The sequence below is a fragment of the Somniosus microcephalus genome, chromosome 19 (assembly GCF_052327205.1).
Source record: "Somniosus microcephalus isolate GS21.2 chromosome 19, FLI_Smic_1.0, whole genome shotgun sequence".
NCBI lineage: Eukaryota > Metazoa > Chordata > Chondrichthyes > Squaliformes > Somniosidae > Somniosus > Somniosus microcephalus.
The window spans coordinates 26,232,441-26,251,206 of NC_141005.1; the positions used below are offsets into that span (position 1 = coordinate 26,232,441).

The 18,766-nt window shown below is 48.9% G+C and overlaps 1 protein-coding gene across 1 annotated transcript in view; it reads left to right on the forward strand.

Annotated features, from left to right (window-relative positions):
• The window catches only part of LOC147104243 (polyubiquitin-like), a 115,158-nt gene that overhangs the window by 19,702 nt on the left and 76,690 nt on the right, over positions 1-18,766 (forward strand). The gene's annotated exons all lie outside the window — the stretch shown is intronic.

Here is an 18,766-nt window from a genome sequence, read left to right on the forward strand (position 1 = left end):
CTCTCAGACTCAGAGGAGCCTTTCTATTTAAAAGCAAGAAATTACCTGGGTAATATTAGTTAATAAATGCTTGATGCATTGTTTTAAACAGGTGAATGCCTCCATTAAAATGGCAGATGAACAAATGACACATTTTGTCTCCTAATATTAACATAAGAACATAAGAACATAAGAAATAGGAGCAGGAGTAGGCCAATCGGCCCCTCGAGCCTGCTCCGCCATTCAATAAGATCATGGCTGATCTGATCCTAACCGCCAATCCACTATCACAGAACCATCTCCTGAATCTAACAGAATTAGACACACGAAATAGGAGCAGGATCAGGCTACACGGCCCCTGGGCCTGCTCCGCTACCCACCGGGCCATGACCGATCCGAACCTAGACTCATGTCCAAATTCCTGCCCGTTCCCCATAACCCTTTATTCCCTTTACTTCTAGGAAACTGTCTATTTCTGTTTTAAATTTATGTAATGATGTAGCTTCTACAGCTTTTTGGGGCAGCATATTCCATGGACCTACCACCCTCTGAGTGAAGTAGTTCCTCCTCATCTCAGTTTTGAAAGAGCAGCCCCTTATTCTAAGACTATGCCCCCTAGTTCTAGTTTCACCCATCATCGGGAACATCCTTCCCGCATCCACCCGATCCAACCCCTTCACAATCTTGTATGTTTCAATAAGATCGCCTCTCATTCTTCTGAACTCCAATGAGTAGAGTCCCAATCTACTCAACCTCTCCTCATATGTCCATCCCCTCATCCCCGGGATTAACCGAGTGAGCCTTCTTTGTACTGACTCGAGAGCAAGTATGTCTTTTCTTAAGTATGGACACCAAAACTGTATGCAGTATTCCAGGTGCGGTCTCACCAATACCTTGTACAACTGAAGCAATACCTCCCTATTTTTATATTCTATCCCCCTAGCAATGAAAGCCAACATTCCATTGGTCTTCTTAATCACTTGCTGCACCTGCATACTAACCTTTTGAGTTTCGTGCACCAGGACCCCCAGATCCCTTTGTACTTCAGTACTTTCCAGTTTCTTGCCATTAAGATAATAACTTGCTCTACGATTTTTCCTGCCAAAGTGCATAACCTCATACTTTCCAGCATTGTATTCCATCTGCCAAATCTCTGCCCACTTACTTAGCCTGTCTATGTCCCCTTGCAGGTTTTTTATGTCCTCCTCACTCACTTCTTTCCCTCCCATCTTAGTATCATCTGCAAACTTTGATATGTTACACTCGGTCCCCTCCTCTAAATCGTTAATGTAGATTGTAAAGAGTTGGGGACCCAGCACTGACCCCTGTGGAACACCACTAGTTACTGATTGCCAGTCCGAGAATGAACCATTTATCCCAACTCTCTGCTTTCTGTTAGATAGCCAATCCTCTATCCATGCCAGAATATTACCCCCAATCCCGTGATTTTTTATCTTAAGCAATAATCTTTTGTGTGGCACCTTGTCAAATGCCTTTTGGAAGTCTAAATACACTATGTCCACTGGTTCCCCTTTATCCACCCTATATGTTACTTCCTCAAAGAACTCCAGCAAATTTGTCAAACTTGACTTCCCCTTCATAAAACCATGCTGACTTTGTCCTATTAAATTATGATTATCCAAATCTCCTGTTACTGTCTCCTTAATAATGGACTCCAATATTTTACCTACCACAGATGTAGGTAATATTGTCAACAGTAACTTACAGACTACAGTTTTTTAATGAGTCCTTTGATATGTTTTCTCACCCAGTTCAGAGAATTTTAATTACTTGTTGGAAATTGTGAATTTCATTGAGATTCAAAACAACCCGTTTTAAAGTCTAGAATTAGAATATTGAGATTCCTAAATAAAAGACAGAATAAACTCACAAACCTCGCTGGAAACACACGTCCAGGCGAATCTGAAGGAAAGTTGATCTGCAGAAACTTTCCTGATTCACTTTTCTGAGCAGTTTGTCTTCTCTGTTTTTCTCCACACACAATCTCTCAGATCAGGATGGAATAAGTGAATAAAACTCTCTGCTTCAGCTCCCCGGTGTCTTGCTCCGCCTCTTCTGTGTTTCTCTCTGTTAAACAATCCTCTCTCACTGTGTCTCTGGCTCCCTCCTCCTTTTATTCTCAAACCCACTTTCTGTAATGTATATACCTTTAAGGGGGGAACTATGTTTTACAGCTCATGTATACTGCAGTACCGGCAGTGACCACACCTGTATATAACACTGAGTAGTAGTCTGTACAGATCAGTTGCAGTGTGAGCCACGTTGAGTAAACACCTGTTGTACCGTTCTCCGCAGTCTGTGTTGTATTATACACAGACGCAACATTGGCGACGAGGCAGGTTCGAACCTACCTGCAACTCTGCATCACCTCCCGGGGATTCGTTCCTGGAGATCAGTGGATTGGAGGTCAAGGCCAGAGACTCGGGCGTCGACCACGGGCAACCGCCCAGTCATCCAGCAGAGACTCGAGAATTGCGGGGGAGGCTGTCGAGAGCCAGGCTTGGCTTTCAGGTCGAGGTGGTCCAGCGAAACGGGCTGGCAACAGGTAGTGCGCCGACCCTTCCCGGACAGCGGCACGCTAGAGCCCGACCGAGCGGCACAGCAAAGGACCGAGCAGTGTTGACGGGGAGAGAGAGAGAGGGCAGAGCGCACAGGGCGCAGCCGGTGTTCAGGGGCCGAGCAGCATCGGAGAGAGGGAGAGAGAGATGCGCAGAAACCCGCGAGGCACCGCCATTGCCACGAGGACCGCCGAGAGCGGCGTTGGCAGCAGTGCAGGAGAAGCGCGCGAAACCTACAGGGCGCCGCCATTGTCACGAGAACCGCCGGGAGCGGCGTCGGCAGCAGCGGGGGAGGAAGGAAAGCGGGAGACGCCATCTTAAGCCATTGGGAGACGCCATTTTAAACCACACCCAAAATGCCGAAGAGTGGCAGTATCACCGCATTTGACAATGAAGTCGAAGATTGGACTACATATGTCGAACGAATAGAGGTGTACTGCAAGGCAAATGACAAGAAAGCATCGGTATTGTTAAATTTAATGGGTGCAAAGACGTATGGTTTATTACAAAATCTAGTAACCCCAACGAAGCCAATGGAAAAGAGTTTTGAAGACATAGTAACGATACTAAAGGAACATTTAAACCCCACACCGCTGCTGATAGCAGAAAGATTCAAGTTTCACAAACGGAACCAGCATAAGGATGAAAGCAATGCTGATTATTTAACAGAACTGCGCAAACTATTGAAACACTGCCAGTTTGGAGCGGGACTGGCAGATACCTTAAGGGACAAGTTTGTGTGTGGGCTTCAAAGTGAAGGAACCCAGAAACGGCTTTTATCTGAAAAGGACCTTACGCTGGAAAAGGCTTTCAGCATTGCGGTATCATATGAAGCAGCAGCACGGGGCGCTGCAGAGATACAACAGAGACCGCAAGAATATGGCACAAACGAAATGTCATATGGAACAGAGAAGTGCTATCGCTGCGGCAGAACAACATATGACCAGAATGATTGCTGGTTCAAAGACAAAGTGTGCAGACAGTGTGGAAAAGTAGGACACATAGCACGAGTCTGCAGGTCGGGAAAGAAAACCAGCAATAAGAAACCGACCAAAGGAAAGTACAAGAAGGTACATAAGATAACGGAGAATAGTTCAGACAAAGGGTGACCGTTATATATAACGGTAAGGAAACACCAAAACTAGACCTGTATGTATTGCAAGATGGAGGACCACCATTACTGGGACGTGAGTGGATCCGGAAAATACAACTGGATTGGCATTCCATACAGGCACTGACTGTGGCTGACAAAAAGGATGACGACATCACACCTGGGCGACTGTCAAAGATCCTAACTGACGCGAAAGAAGTGTTCCAGCAAGGACTCGGAACACTAAAAGGCATGACAGCGACGATTAAAATTGAAGAAAACGCAAGCTCAAAACTTTTTTAGGGCCAGACCGGTACCTTATGCGATCCGCCCAGCCGTCGAAGCAGAGCTGGAGAGTCTGGAACGTTCAGGTGTACTGTCCAAGGTAGACTGGAGCGAGTGGGCTACACCCATCGTCCCTGTGATGAAAAAGTCGTTGAGCAGCACGCCTGGGGAACCAAGGAAGGTTCGCATCTGTGGGGACTTTAAGGTAACAGTGAACCCGGTCCGTCACACCGTACAATATCCACTTCCGCGGATTGAAGATATTTTCGCCTCGCTATCTGAAGGGAAACGCTTCACTAAGATTGATCTGGCCCAGGCGTATCTGTAAATGGAGGTAGAAGAAGCATCAAAAAATACCTCACAATCAACACCCATAAAGGTCTCTACCAATACAACTGGCTGGTATTCGGGGTAGCATCAGCTCCGGCTATTTGGCAGAGGGCAATGGAACAAGTCCTGCAAGGGATCCCAGGGACCCAGTGTTATTTGGACGACATCCTGGTCATGGGCGAAAATGACAGTGATCACCTTGCCAACCTGGAGCAGGTGCTCACTAGATTGCAGGAATATGGGCTCCGAGCTAACCGCCCCAAATGCGAGTTTTTTAGAAAACAGATCTCGTATTGTGGCCACGTTATCGATAAAGAGGGGTTACATAAGTCCCCAGAGAAGATTGAGGCAGTAGTCAAGGCTCCAGCACCGGAAAATGTGTCACAACTGAGGTCGTTCCTCGGGCTGGTAAACTACTACCATAAGTTCTTGCCAACTTTGTCTACAATACTACACCCACTGAACACCCTACTGCAAACTGGGGTGCCATGGAAGTGGAGTGACGAATGTAGATGAGCTTTCCAGAAGAGCAAAACACTAATCACATCGAAAGAGGTATTGGCCCATTACAACCCAGCATTACCAATTCGGTTGGCATGTGATGCGTCACCCTATGGCATTGGAGCGGTGCTGTCGCACAAATTCTCGGACGGCTCAGAGAAGCCAATAGCCTTTGCGTCACGATCACTAACCTCAGCCGAGCGTAACTACACCCAAATTGACAGGGAGGCTCTCAGCCTAGTGTGGGGAGTGAAAAAGTTCAATCACTAACTGCATGGGCAGAAATTCACCTTGCTGACTGATCACCAGCCTCTTGTCTCCATTTTTAATCCGAAGAAGGGCGTTCCGGTGATGACTGCACAACGACTACAAAGATGGTCACTTTTTCTAGGGGCGCACCACTATGAGATTGAATATAAGGGCACGAAACAGCATGGAAATGCTGATGGGCTCTCACGCCTGCCACTGCCTACTGCGGAGGAAGCACCAGTAGTGGATCCTGTCGAAATATTCCATTCGACTATAGTTGAATACCTACCGGTAACTAACGCTTGTATCGAAAAGGAAACCCGAAATGACCCGACACTGTCTCGGGTATATGATTTGACGGTGAAGGGATGGCCAGCACATGGCGACTCACTGTTGCCAGCATTCTTGACAAGGAGAGAACAGCTGTCAGTGTGCCGGGGGACCTTGATGTGTGGATCCCGAGTGGTAATTCCACCCAAGTTAAGGGATAGAGTGCTCAATGAGCTTCATGAGGGTCATCTGGGAGGGGTAAAAATGAAAAGCCTATGTGTGGTGGCCGGGAATCGATAAACAAATCGAGGACCTGACCAAGAGCTGCTCAGGATGCCAGAAAGTCCAAAATGCACCACCACAGGCCCCTCTACACCCATGGGAGTGGCCCTCATCTCCATGGCAACGGGTGCATATTGATCTTGCTGGTCCATTCATGGACTCAATGTTTTTAATAGCCGTGGATGCGCACTCGAAATGGCCTGAGGTCATCAAAATGTCCTCCACCACCACGGAGAAAACTATTGCAGTCCTACGGACCATTTTTGCCAGGAATGGCTTGCCAGAACAGATTTGCTCTGACAACGGACCACAGTTTGTGTCCGAAGAGTTCCGGAGGTTCTTGAAAAAGAATGGAGTAAGGCATTACACATCCGCCCCGTATCATCCAGCCACAAATGGATTGGCTGAGAGTTTTGTACAAACCTTTAAGAAGGCAATAAAGGCTATGTACAATGACAACATTCCGCTGCAGCACAAGGTGGACAATTTCCTGTTCGCCTACCGGAACGCGACACATGCAGTCACCAACCAGGCCCCAGCCATGATGTTCTTTAACCGAAGGTTAAGATCTCGCCTGGATTTGCTCAGACCAAACGTACGAAGAGATGTTGAGAGTAAGCAATTCCAGCACATCCATGAGAAGCCAACAAGGAGCTTCAATGTAGGGCAACCAGTCTTGGCCCGCGACTACCGAACAGAAAAATGGCAGCCAGGAACAATATGCACACGACGTTGGGGAGAGCATCGTGAGACGCCATGCTGACCAGATCCTAGAGTCACAGGAACAAGTCAACCCCATGCCTCGCCCATACGTACCTGGTTATGAACCTGACATACAGGTCGCATCTACCCCAGAAACAGTAGCATCGGAAGCTGATGAACCAACCGACAACAGGGGGCCAGAATCGCCTCCGCACCAAGAGAAAGGCGCTATCCAGAAAGGATCAGGAAGCCTCCCCAAAGACTGAATATATAAATAGACTATTTTCAGCTAATGTTGCATGTTAAAAGTGTTAATTGTAATTAGTTTGATATTTAATTGTTAAATGAGTGTTATGGCACTGTTAATCTAAAAGGGGAGGAATTGTAATGTATATACCTTTAAGGGGGGAAGCTATGTTTTACAGCTCATGTATACTGCAGTACCGGCAGTGACCACACCTGTATATAACACTGAGTAGTAATCTGTACAGATCAGTTGCAGTGTGAGCCACGTTGAGTAAACACCTGTTGTACCGTTCTCCGCAGTCTGTGTCGTATTATACACGGACGCAACACTTTCAGAACGTCACAGCTCTGCCACCCTCTGATTGCCCAACTCCCTCCTGCTCTGTTACCACAACAGACCAGTGAGATCTGAGCTGAAGCTTCATTTCCCCAAAGCTCCCTCCCCTCAGTGTCTGAGAAATGAACTCAGGATCAGCAGCACTGACAGAACCTTGCTGCAGGTAACAGGTTCTGGGCTCTGATCTGTCTCACTTTCAGATTCCTTTCTGACGCCACATTCTAAAACAACAACAGAGCAATAGCAGCTGAGCAGTGACTCAGTAGAATCTGTTTCCTGTTTGAAGCTGTAGTCGGGTATTGAACAGTTATTATCTTAAAAACATCATCTCTACATTTATTTTATTAAATGTTTTATTTGTGACAATTTAACTGAGAAAATGGAAGTAATCATCTAAACAATACCCATATAAAAATACATTGCCTCACAGGTATCAATTGATCTATTTAATTGAAACATACAAAATTCTTACAGGGCTTGACAGGGTAGATGCAGGGAGGATGTTTCCCTTGGCTGGGGAGTCTAGAACCAGGGGTCACAGTCTCAGAATAAGGGGTCGGCCATTTAGGTCTGAGATGAGGAGAAATTTCTTCACTCAGAGGGTGGTGAATCTTTGGAATTCTCTACCCCAGAGGGCTGTGGAGGCTCAGTCGTTGAGTATATTCAAGACAGAGATTGATAGATTTTTGAATATTAAGGGAATCAAGGGATATGGGGATAGTTCAGGAAAGTGGAAATGAGGTAGAAGATCAGCCATGATCTTATTGAATGGTGGAGCAGGCTCGAAGGGCCAAATGGCCTACTCCTGCTCCTATTTCTTATGTTCTTATGAAAGCTTTGGGCCTGAAATTGCAGGTGTCCCTCTCCACCAGTACAAGTGAGGTGCAGCAAAACCCCTCTCCCCGTCTAAACACAAGGCTGAGGATCGCATCCCAAATTGAAGGTAGAGTGTCATTTCCATGGTCATGGTGGGCAGTTGAAACCTGCAAGAGTGCTTCAGTGGACAAATCTATCCTAACTTTGCAATGCTTATGTAACCTGAATTTAAGAACATAAGAATTAGGAGCAGGAGTAGGCCATGCGACACATCGAGCCTTCGCCCCCATTCAATTAAATTATGGCTGATCTTTGACCTCAACTCCACTTTCCCCCCAATCTCCACATCGATTGATTCCCCTAGAGTCCAAAAATCAATCGATCTCAGCATTGAATATACTCAATGATTCAGCATCCACAGCCCTTTGGGGTAGAGAATTCCAAAGATTCACAACCCTCTGAGTGAGAAATTCCTCCTCATCTCAGTCTTAAATGGCCTACCCCTTATCCTGAGACTATTCCCTCTAGTTCTAGACTCTCCAGTCAGGGGAAACAACCTCTCAACATCTACCCTGTCAAACCCCCTCAGAATATTAAATGTTTCAATGAGATCCCTTCTCATTCTTCTCAAGTCCAGAGAGTATAGGGCCAATCTACTCAATTTCTCCTCATAGGACAACCCCCTCATCCCAGGAATCAATCTAGTGAACCTTCATTGCACTGCCTCTAAGGCAAGTATACCCTTCCTTAGGTAGGAGACCAGAACTGTACACGGTACTCCAGGTGTGGTCTCACCAAGGCCCTGTACAATTGCTGTAAGACCTCTTTGTGATGAAATATGCCATTCATCACTCATCGGTATTCTCTGCCTGTGACTGTGGTTTGGTTTCAGTTTCATTTCCCTTACCTCAGTTCCGTTTCCTCACCATTGTATTGTATTGTGTGTAGGGCTCCGCCCATACCTGGCCCCTATGTAAGCAGGCTTAGCCTGCCTCACATCCAGTACAGCAGACCTCTGGATGGAAGATACCTCTCCACTGTGTGTTACCTTCTAAGTTAATAAAAGCCTTGTTTTGTTCCGCTAACTTTGAGTCTCGGATTTATTGAGGCACATCAATTTTATTAACTTACTTTTCAACACAATGGATCAACTCTTGAAACCCGAACGTTTGGATTTGGACCAGCATGCTTCGGACGCATCGGCACGCTTCGGACACTGGTTTATGTGTATGGAATTCTTCCTGGACAATTCCGCAGCCGTCACAGGCGCTACGGACGCTGCGAGTATGAAACTCGGAATTCTGCGGAATTGGGTAAGCCACCGGGTTTACCCCCTCATCCAAGACGCCGACACGTACCCGGCCGCCTGCGACATCTTAAAGGCGCATTACCAGCAGCCTACGAACGAGGTGTACGCTAGGCATCTGCTCGCTACTCGCGCACAGCGACCTGGGGAATCGCTGGATGAGTTCCTAGGCACCCTGAAAACGCTTGGCAAAGACTGCAAGTGCCAAGATGTAAAAGCCGCAGTGTACACTGACGAGCTTGTTCGCGATGCCTTTATCATAGGCCTCAGCTCCACTTACATCCGACAGAGACTGCTGGAAAAAACAGGATTGGACCTGAAACAGGCTGTGGACACAGCGCGATCCCTGGATGTGGCCCAGAGAAACTCGGACACCTACTCTTCAGCCCGTGCCGTCCACGCCGCCACGTGTGCACCAAGGGCGCCGCCATCTTGGAAGGCATCTTCCCCGCCCGGCAGCCCGACACCGTCGGGGCCCCGCTCTCCCCCCAGAAGCCCTACGACAGCCGCGACGCGTCGGGGACCCAACTGCTACTTCTGCGGGCAGCCGAAGCGCACCAGAAACCTGTGCCCGGCGAAAGGCACCACCTGCTTTAAGTGCGGTAAGAAGGGGCACTTCGGGAAGGTGTGCAGAGGGAACCCCGCCGGAAAACCCGCCACCGCCGCGTGTGCGCCGTGGGAGCGGCCATCTTGGATGCCATCTTGCCCGACCTCGTGGGGTCCGCCATCTTGTGAGCAGACAGCGTGGACGCCATCTTGTCTCGATCAGGGCCCTACAGTGGCATCGGTCACAGTGGACCAGACCAGGCCGCACCCGCTATCCAAATCAATGGTGGACATCGAGGTAAACGGGTGCGGGGTTAAATGTTTAATTGACAGTGGAAGCACGGAGAGTTTTATCCACCCTGAACTGGCACAACAACTCTCCCTAAAGGTGGTCCCTACTCGGGGTACCATCTCTATGGCTGATAAAACCCAGACATCGACCATTATGGGTTACTGCACGGTACAATTGTCCGTTAACGGAACTGTATACGATAATTTTAAAGTACTAATCATGAAGAATCTATGTGCGAGCGTGATCTTGGGCCTGGATTTCCAGTGCTACCACCAAAGCATCACGCTCAATTACGGTGGGTCCCAGCCGCCCCTCACAGTGTGCAGTCTGGCTACCCTGAAGGTAAAGCCGCCTTCACTATTCGCGAACCTTACCCCTAACTGCCGGCCAATAGCGACCAAAAGCAGGAGGTACAGCTGGGAGGACAGGCGGTTTATCACGACCGAGGTAGACAGGCTCCTGAAGGAGCGCATTATTGAACGCAGCAACAGCCCGTGGCGCGCCCAAGTGGTGGTGGTAAGGGGTAGCGAGAAGAAACGGATGGTGATCGACTATAGCCAAACGATCAACAGGTACACCCAACTAGACGCCTACCCGCTACCCCGCATATCAGAAATGGTGAACCAAATCGCCCAACACCGGGTGTTCTCCACCATCGACCTCAAGTCAGCGTACCACCAGCTCCCTATCAGACCAGAGGACCGCCCGTACACCGCCTTCGAGGCGAACGGACGCCTCCACCAATTCCTCAGAGTCCCCTTTGGGGTGACGAATGGGGTCTCGGTCTTCCAGAGGGAGATGGACCGCATGGTCGATGACCACCACTTGCAGGCAACCTTCCCCTACCTCGACAACGTCACCATCTGCGGTCACAACCAGCAGGATCACGACTTGAGCCTCGAGAGGTTCCTGAAAACCGCACAAAAACTCAACCTCACCTACAACGAGGACAAGTGCGTTTACAACACCACGCGCCTCTGCATACTAGGCAGCGTGGTGGAGAATGGGGAAATCGGACCAGACCCCGACCGATTGCGCCCCCTACGGGAGCTGCCCCTGCCCAACACTCCCAAAGCCCTGAAAAGGTGCCTGGGGTTATTTTCTTATTATTCCCAATGGGTCCCCAACTACTCCGACAAAGCCCGCCCCCTCTTGAAAGCATCCTCATTTCCGCTCTCTGCTAAGGCCCACGCCGCCTTCAAAAGCATTAAGCGGGATATTGAGCGGGCCACGCTACAGGCAGTGGACGAGAACACTCCCTTTCAAGTGGAAAGTGATGCGTCTGACTTTGCCTTGGCGGCCACCCTCAACCAGGCGGGGCGGCCCGTAGCTTTCTTCTCGAGGACCCTCCAAGGGCCCGAGATCAGACACTCCTCCGTGGAAAAGGAGGCCCAAGCCATCGTGGAGGCAGTGCGCCACTGGCGCCACTACCTAGCCGGCAAACGCTTCACCCTACTTACCGACCAGCGGTCGGTAGCGTTTATGTTCAATAATAAACAGAGGGGGAAGATTAAAAATGATAAGATTCTTAGGTGGCGGATCGAGCTCTCCACCTTCGATTATACATAGATACATAGAGATAGGAACAGGAGTAGGCCATTCGGCCCTTCGAGCCTGCTCCGCCATTCAATGAGATCATGGCTGATCTTCGTCTGAGATCATAGCTGATCTTACCAGTTCAGTACCCCGTCCCCGCCTTTTCTCCGTAACCCTTAATCCCCTTAGCCTTCAGAAATATATCCAATTCTCTCTTGAAAATATTTATTGAATTAACCTTCACAGCCCTCTGTGGCAGGGAATTCCACAGGCTCACCACTCTTTGAGTGAAGAAATTCTTCCTCATCTCTGTTTTAAATGATTTGCCCGCTATTTTTAGACTGTGGCCCCTGGTTCTGTGCTCCCCGGCCATTGGAAACATTCTCTCTGAATTCAGCCTGTCCAGGCCTGCCATAATTTTATATGTTTCGATGAGATCCCCTCTCAATCTTCTAAACTCCAGTGAGTACAAGCCCAAACTATTTAATCTCTCTTCGTAGGTCATTCCCGCCATTCCAGGTATCAGCCTGGTGAATCGCCGTTGCACTCTTTCCATGGCAAGAACATCCTTCCGCAGATGGGGCGACCAAAACTGTACACAATACTCCAGATGCGGTCTCACCAGCACCTTGTACAGCTGTAGTAAGGTATCCCTATTCCTATACTCGAACCCCCTTGATATGAAGGCCAACATACCATTTGCCTTCTTAATCGCCTGTTGCACCTGCATGCTCTCCTTCAGTGACTGGTGCACAAGAACACCCAGGTCCCTCTGCACTTCCCCATCTCCCAATCTATTGCCATTTAGATAATAATCTACCCTCCTGTTTTTACCCCCAAAGTGGATAACCTCGCATTTATCCACATTATAGTGCATCTGCCACGTATCCGCCCATTCCCCCAACCTGTCCAAATCGCACTGTAGCCTCCTGACATCCTCATCAGAGCCCACCCCTCCTCCTAGTTTAGTGTCGTCAGCGAATTTGGAAATATTGCATCCAATTCCCTGATCCAGATCATTTATATATATTGTGAACAGCTGGGGTCCCAGGACAGATCCTTGCGGCACCCCGCTGGTCACTGCCTGCCACTCCGAAAACGAGCCGTTTATTCCAACTCTCTGTTTTCTATCTGCCAGCCAGTTCTCTATCCACGTTAATACTTTGCCCCCAATCCCATGAGCCTTAATTTTGCATGATAATCTTTTGTGTGGAACCTTATCGAAGGCTTTCTGGAAGTCAAGGTACACCACATCCACTGGCTCTCCCCCATCTATTCTACCAGTTACCTCCTCAAAAAATTCCAGCAGATTAGTCAAACACGATTTACTCTTTGTAAATCCATGTTGACTCTGTCCGATCCTTTCCCCATTTGTCAAGTGCTCCGCTATTTTATCCTTAATAATGGACTCTAGCATTTTGCCCACAACCGATGTAAGGCTTACTGGTCTATAATTCCCTGCTTTCTCTCTACCCCCCTTTTTAAATATTGGGGTAACATTAGCTACCCTCCAATCCACGGGTACTGTTCCCGAGTCAATGGAGTTCCGGAAGATGATCCTTAGAGCATCTGCTATCTCCAGGGCCACCTCCTTAAGTACCCTAGGATGTAGTTTATCAGGCCCCGGGGATTTGTCGGCCTTCAGTCCCCTCAACTTACCCAACACCATATCCCTAGAGATACTAATTTCTGTCAGCTCCTCCCTCTCATTAGTCCCTATGTTTGCCGATATTCCTGGGAGGTTATTTGTGTCCTCCTTTGTGAATACAGAACCAAAGTATGAGTTTAATTGGTCTGCCATTTCCTTATTCTCCATTATATATTCTCCCGAATCGGACTGCAAGGGACCGACTTGGGATTTTACCAGTCTTTTCCTCCTGATATACCGATAAAAGCTTTTGCAGTCTGTCTTTATGTTTGCTGCAAGTTTACTTTCGTATTCTATTTTCCCCTTCCTGATTAATCCCTTTGTCCTCTTTTGCTGTATCCTGTACTGCCCCCAATCTTCCGGTCTGGTGCTTTTTTTTGCCAGTTGATATGCCCTTTTTTTTGATTTTATGCTGTCCCTAATTTCCCTCGTTATCCACGGTTGAGTCACCTTTTTAGGTTTAGTTTTATGCCAAACCGGTATAAACATGTTCTGGAATTCTTCCATTCTATCTTTGAATGCTTGCCATTGTCTATCCACTGTCAATCCCCCCAGAAACACCACCCAATCAATCTTACCCAATTCCCGTCTCATACCCTCGTAATTCCCTTTATTTAAGTTCTGGACCTTAGTCTCTGATTCAATTTCCTCACTCTCCATCTCGACTGAGAGCTCGATCATATTATGATCGCTCTGACCCAAGGGGCCTCGTACAAGAAGATTGCTGATAAGTCCCTTCTCATTGCACAATACCCAGTCTAAAATGGCCTGATCTCGAGTCGGCTCCTCGACATATTGGTCCAGATAACCGTCCCGAAAACATTCCAGGAATTCCTCCTCCTCAGAATTTTTACTAATTTGGGTAGTCCAATCAATATGTAAATTAAAGTCACCCATGATGACAGCTGTGCTCTTATCGCACGCTTCTCTAATTTCCCTTTTTATGCCTTCCCTCACCTCCATATTACTATTTGGAGGCCTATATATCACACCCACTAACGTTTTCCTCCCCTTGCTATTTCTCATTTCTACCCATACAGATTCCGTTTCATCCGTGTTAATATCCTTCCTTTCCATTGCATTAATCCCCTCCTTTACCAGCAATGCTACCCCACCTCCCCTACCTTTTTGCCGATCCTTCCTAAATATTGTATATCCCTGGATGTTAAGTTCCCAGCCTTGCCCACCCTGCAGCCACGTTTCTGTAATCCCAATCAAATCATACTTGTTTACCTCTATTTCCACAACTAATTCATCCACCTTGTTCCTAATGCTTCTAGCATTAAGATACAAAGCCTTCAGGCTTGCTTTTTTCACACTCTCATTATGAATTAGTTTGGCCCTTTGTGTTTCTCTCCTTTGCTTATTGCTTCTCACCTTTCTACCATCTATTTCTGACTTCATATGACTTCCCTCTTTTCCACTACCTAGGTTCCCATCCCCCTGCCAAATTAGTTTAAATCCTCCCGAACCGCCCTAGAAAATTATGACATCATTTACCGGCCAGGGGCCCTTAACGAATCCCCCGACGCCCTCTCACGAGGGATGTGTGCCAGCGCCACTGGGGATCGGCTACAGACCCTCCACAACGACCTCTGCCACCCAGGGGTCACGCGGCTGTTCCACTTCATAAAGTCCCGCAACTTACCCTACTCGATTGAGGAAGTTCGGTCTCTGACCAGGAACTGCCGCACTTGCGCTGAGTGCAAGCCTCGGTTCTACTGCCCAGATAGAGCCCACTTAATCAAAGCTACACGGCCCTTTGAGCGGCTCAGCTTAGATTTCAAGGGCCCCTCCCGTCCGTCGACCGCAATGTTTACTTCCTGAACATTGTGGACGAATACTCCCGTTTCCCATTCGCCTTCCCCTGCCCAGACATGACCAGCGCCACGGTCATTAAATGCCTCAACAGCCTGTTCTGCCTGTTCGGTATGCCGAGCTACATCCATACGGATAGGGGGGCGTCCTTCATGAGTGAAGAGCTACGACAGTACATGCTGTCCAGGGGGATCGCCACGAGCCGTACCACCAGCTACAACCCCCGGGGTAACGGTCAAGTGGAGCGAGAGAACGGGACAGTATGGAAAGCAGTCACTCTAGCTCTAAGGACCAAGGGCCTCCCTATCTCCCGCTGGCAGGAAGTCCTCCCAGATGTGCTCCATTCGATACGGTCGCTATTGTGTACTGCCACTAATGCCACGCCTCATGAGCGAATGTTTGTCTTTCCCCGGAAATCCACCTCAGGCGTATCCATGCCGTCATGGCTCTCCACCCCAGGTCCGGTATTCGTGCGAAGGCATGTGAGGGGCCACAAGACGGACCCTCTCGTGGAGTCAGTGCAGCTACTCCACGCCAACCCCCAATACGCGTATGTCCGGCACGCCGACGGAAGGGAGGACACCGTGTCCATAAAAGACGTCGCCCCAGCCGGTAACGACAACAACCACGACAACAGCAGCAACAACGATCACAGCAACTCTTACCCACCCACTACTCTTTCATCACCCCCGGAAGACCATCGACCAATGGTACCCACACCAACTACCCCTTCAACAACCCTGGCGGCACCCCCGGCAGAGACCCAGGAGGCCACCGGGGACACCCAGCCGACACCCGCGGCACCACAACAGCCACGTCGGTCACAGAGGACTATCAAACCCCCGAACAGACTAAATCTATAGAAGGGGTGAATGTGATGAAATATGCCATTCATCACTCATCGGTATTCTCTGCCTGTGACTGTGGTTTGGTTTCAGTTTCATTTCCCTTACCTCAGTTCCGTTTCCTCACCATTGTATTGTATTGTGTGTAGGGCTCCGCCCATACCTGGCCCCTATGTAAGCAGGCTCAGCCTGCCTCACATCCAGTACAGCAGACCTCTGGATGGAAGATACCTCTCCACTGTGTGTTACCTTCTAAGTTAATAAAAGCCTTGTTTTGTTCCGCTAACTTTGAGTCTCGGATTTATTGAGGCACATCACTCTTTACTCTTGTACTCCAACCCCCTTGCAATAAAAGTCAACCTGCCAGTTGCCTTCCTAATTGCTTGCTGTACCTTCATGCTAACTCTCTGTGTTTCCTGTACGAGGACAATTGAATCTCTCTGAACACCAACATTTAATAGTTTCTCACCATTTAAAAAGATATTCTGTTTTTCTCACATTTCCCCAGATTATACTCCATCTGCCAACTTATTGCTCACTCACTGAACCTGTCTATCCCTTTGCAGACTCTTTGGGCTGGACTTTCATTCAGGGGCGGGTTGCTGTCATGAAATCCGCATTTTGTGTTATCCACACGAATATAAATCGATGTGGGAGATTGATGCTATTTTAACTTAATTGTCCAATTGAGTTCCAGCGTGTGGGAATCCTTGGCAAATGAGTTTTTCCAGTCAGAAAGTCGCATCTTATGACATCATCATTGCTGCTGCATTTAAGGTCTGCAACAAGCCTTGCTTCTTCTGCAGGCTGCCAACCTTTTGGCATTTACTGTTTGAGGGATCTGGAGTCACAATGGTTGATCCCAGGTTCAACGACGTTGCCCTGCAGGCTGTGGTTGAGGGAGCTAGAGCTCATAAGGGCGTGCTCTTTCCTTCATCAGGGAGGAAGAAGCCTCCCCAGCAGACCAAGGCTGTGTGGCTGCAAGTGGCAGAGGAGGTCAACTCATTATCAGTACCCCGCAGAACCTGGATACAGTGCAGGAAGAGATTTCATGACCTTCTGCGCACTGGAAAAGTGAGTATGACTTTCCCATCACCCTCAATCTGATCCCCATTGCCTTTCCTCACCAGCACTCAGCTTTAGCAATCTCTTCCTCCACATCCCACTTGACACTGACATCCATGTACCCATACCCATTCCCTCTCTCTCGATGCTCACAATCACATAACTATTCCACCATGCAGCCCTCACACTCCCTATCACTGTGATGCTATGAAAACAACTGACAACACACAGGGAGGGCCCTTGGTCTTGCCACCTCACTCCATCTTTGTCTCCTTCTAAGTATCTATGCTATGCAATCTCTACATTCAATCCTTCATTCTCACTCAAACTCCACTTGTCTCCCTCATTGCAGGAAAAGAGGGCTCACAATAAAAGGGAAAGAGCGAGGACAGGAGGAGGGCCACCCTCAGTAGCCCACCTCACCCCAGGGAGGAGGCGGTCCTGGAGATCGTAGGAGTGGAGGAAGATGCGCAAGTGGGGGACGGACAGACGGGTGCATCACAGCAAGCTGGGGACAGAATAGTTTTCCATCTCTCTCATTGACATTGCATGAGTCGCTGATAATGATTCTGAAGCTCTAACAGATGGACTTATGATCATCTGCAATATGCAATGTGCATGTAACCTTGACCTCACATCTCTAACTCTTTCCTTTACTCCCCCACAGAACCATCGAGAGCCCCTGTCCCCACTGTCCAGGAGGAAGAGCCTGAGCTTCCAGGCTCCTCAGAGGAAGCTGCAACCTCTGAGGGTGCAGCGTCAGCAGAATTAAGCGCACCCAGCACCAGCGCAGACACTCACACCTCGGTGGGACTTTCAGGACATAGAGTAGTGTTATCATCTGGTGTATCACAGCTCACAAGTGAGCATCAGCAGATTGTGGAGACAGGGACAGCAGTGGAGAGTCCTCGTCGGAGGCTGCAGGACTCTGCCAGCTCGGCTCAGCTGCATGTCGACCCTCTGCCTCTGGGTCCATCCACAAGATCAGTGGTGCTGGAACTCCAGGAACAGATGCAGGAGTCTCTGGCAGGGTTTGTCTCCAGGGTCACTGCGAGTGTGGAGTGAATGGAGGAGTCCATAGCAAACATGAGCAGAGCCTTTGTGGAGTCATTGGCGCATGATCGCATCACCATGGAAAGGATGGCAACCTCCATGGAGGTGATAAGTCGCCAGAGTGTAGAAAACATGGTGAGTCCTCAGAATAGAATGACATCTCTGGAGGAGCGATGGGCATCTATTGAGCAGAGAAACCAGACCTTCATGGAAGTCCTTCTGAGTAGGACTGCCAGTGCAGATATGGGTCCCCATGGTCCCCCTGATGTGCAGCAAGGTGCTCTCAAGCCACTTGCAAGCGCTGAGGGGCACCTGACCCATAAGAGGGAAGTTGGTGGCAGACATCAAGGAAGTGGGGGCTCCTCTCCAAGTGCTCACACTTCCATGTCACTGCAGAGCCCTCGGTCAGAGCCCCACCAGAGTTCACACCCATCTGAGATCGGCGTCTCAACCCCTGCACAGCCGCAGGAGCAGCAGACTGTTGACGAGCCCTCACAGGTTCGCAACCCCAGAGGACGCCCGCCAAAGGTGTCGAGACTGGAGCAGCAGGAAAGTGAGCAAGGGGCCTCCACATCTGCTGAAGCCACAGGGGAAGCACCACGTAGGAGCACGCGTAAGAGAAAGATACTGCACAAATAGTCACAAGAGTAGTCACTTGGGTGAAATTTGATGTTTTATGTGAAAAAACCATCAGATGAATAATGTTAACAAAAAATCTGATGGCTACTGCTGTAGTTGTGGCGTGTGACATTTCGCGAATGGGACTTTCACATTGAAGGCTTAGGATTACATGGAATTGTGGCGGTTCCACTGGGTGTCCCTTACTATGTATATATACATAATTCCCTTTAACTTACCTTTGTATGTACATAACTTACCTGTTTGGGCCGTTGCCCCTTTAAGACCCGACCTAACGCGCTGACGTCACATCGCGCATCACGTGACGCACGCGCGACGGCCGCCGGCACAGCTCGGCCTACCGTGCCCGTGA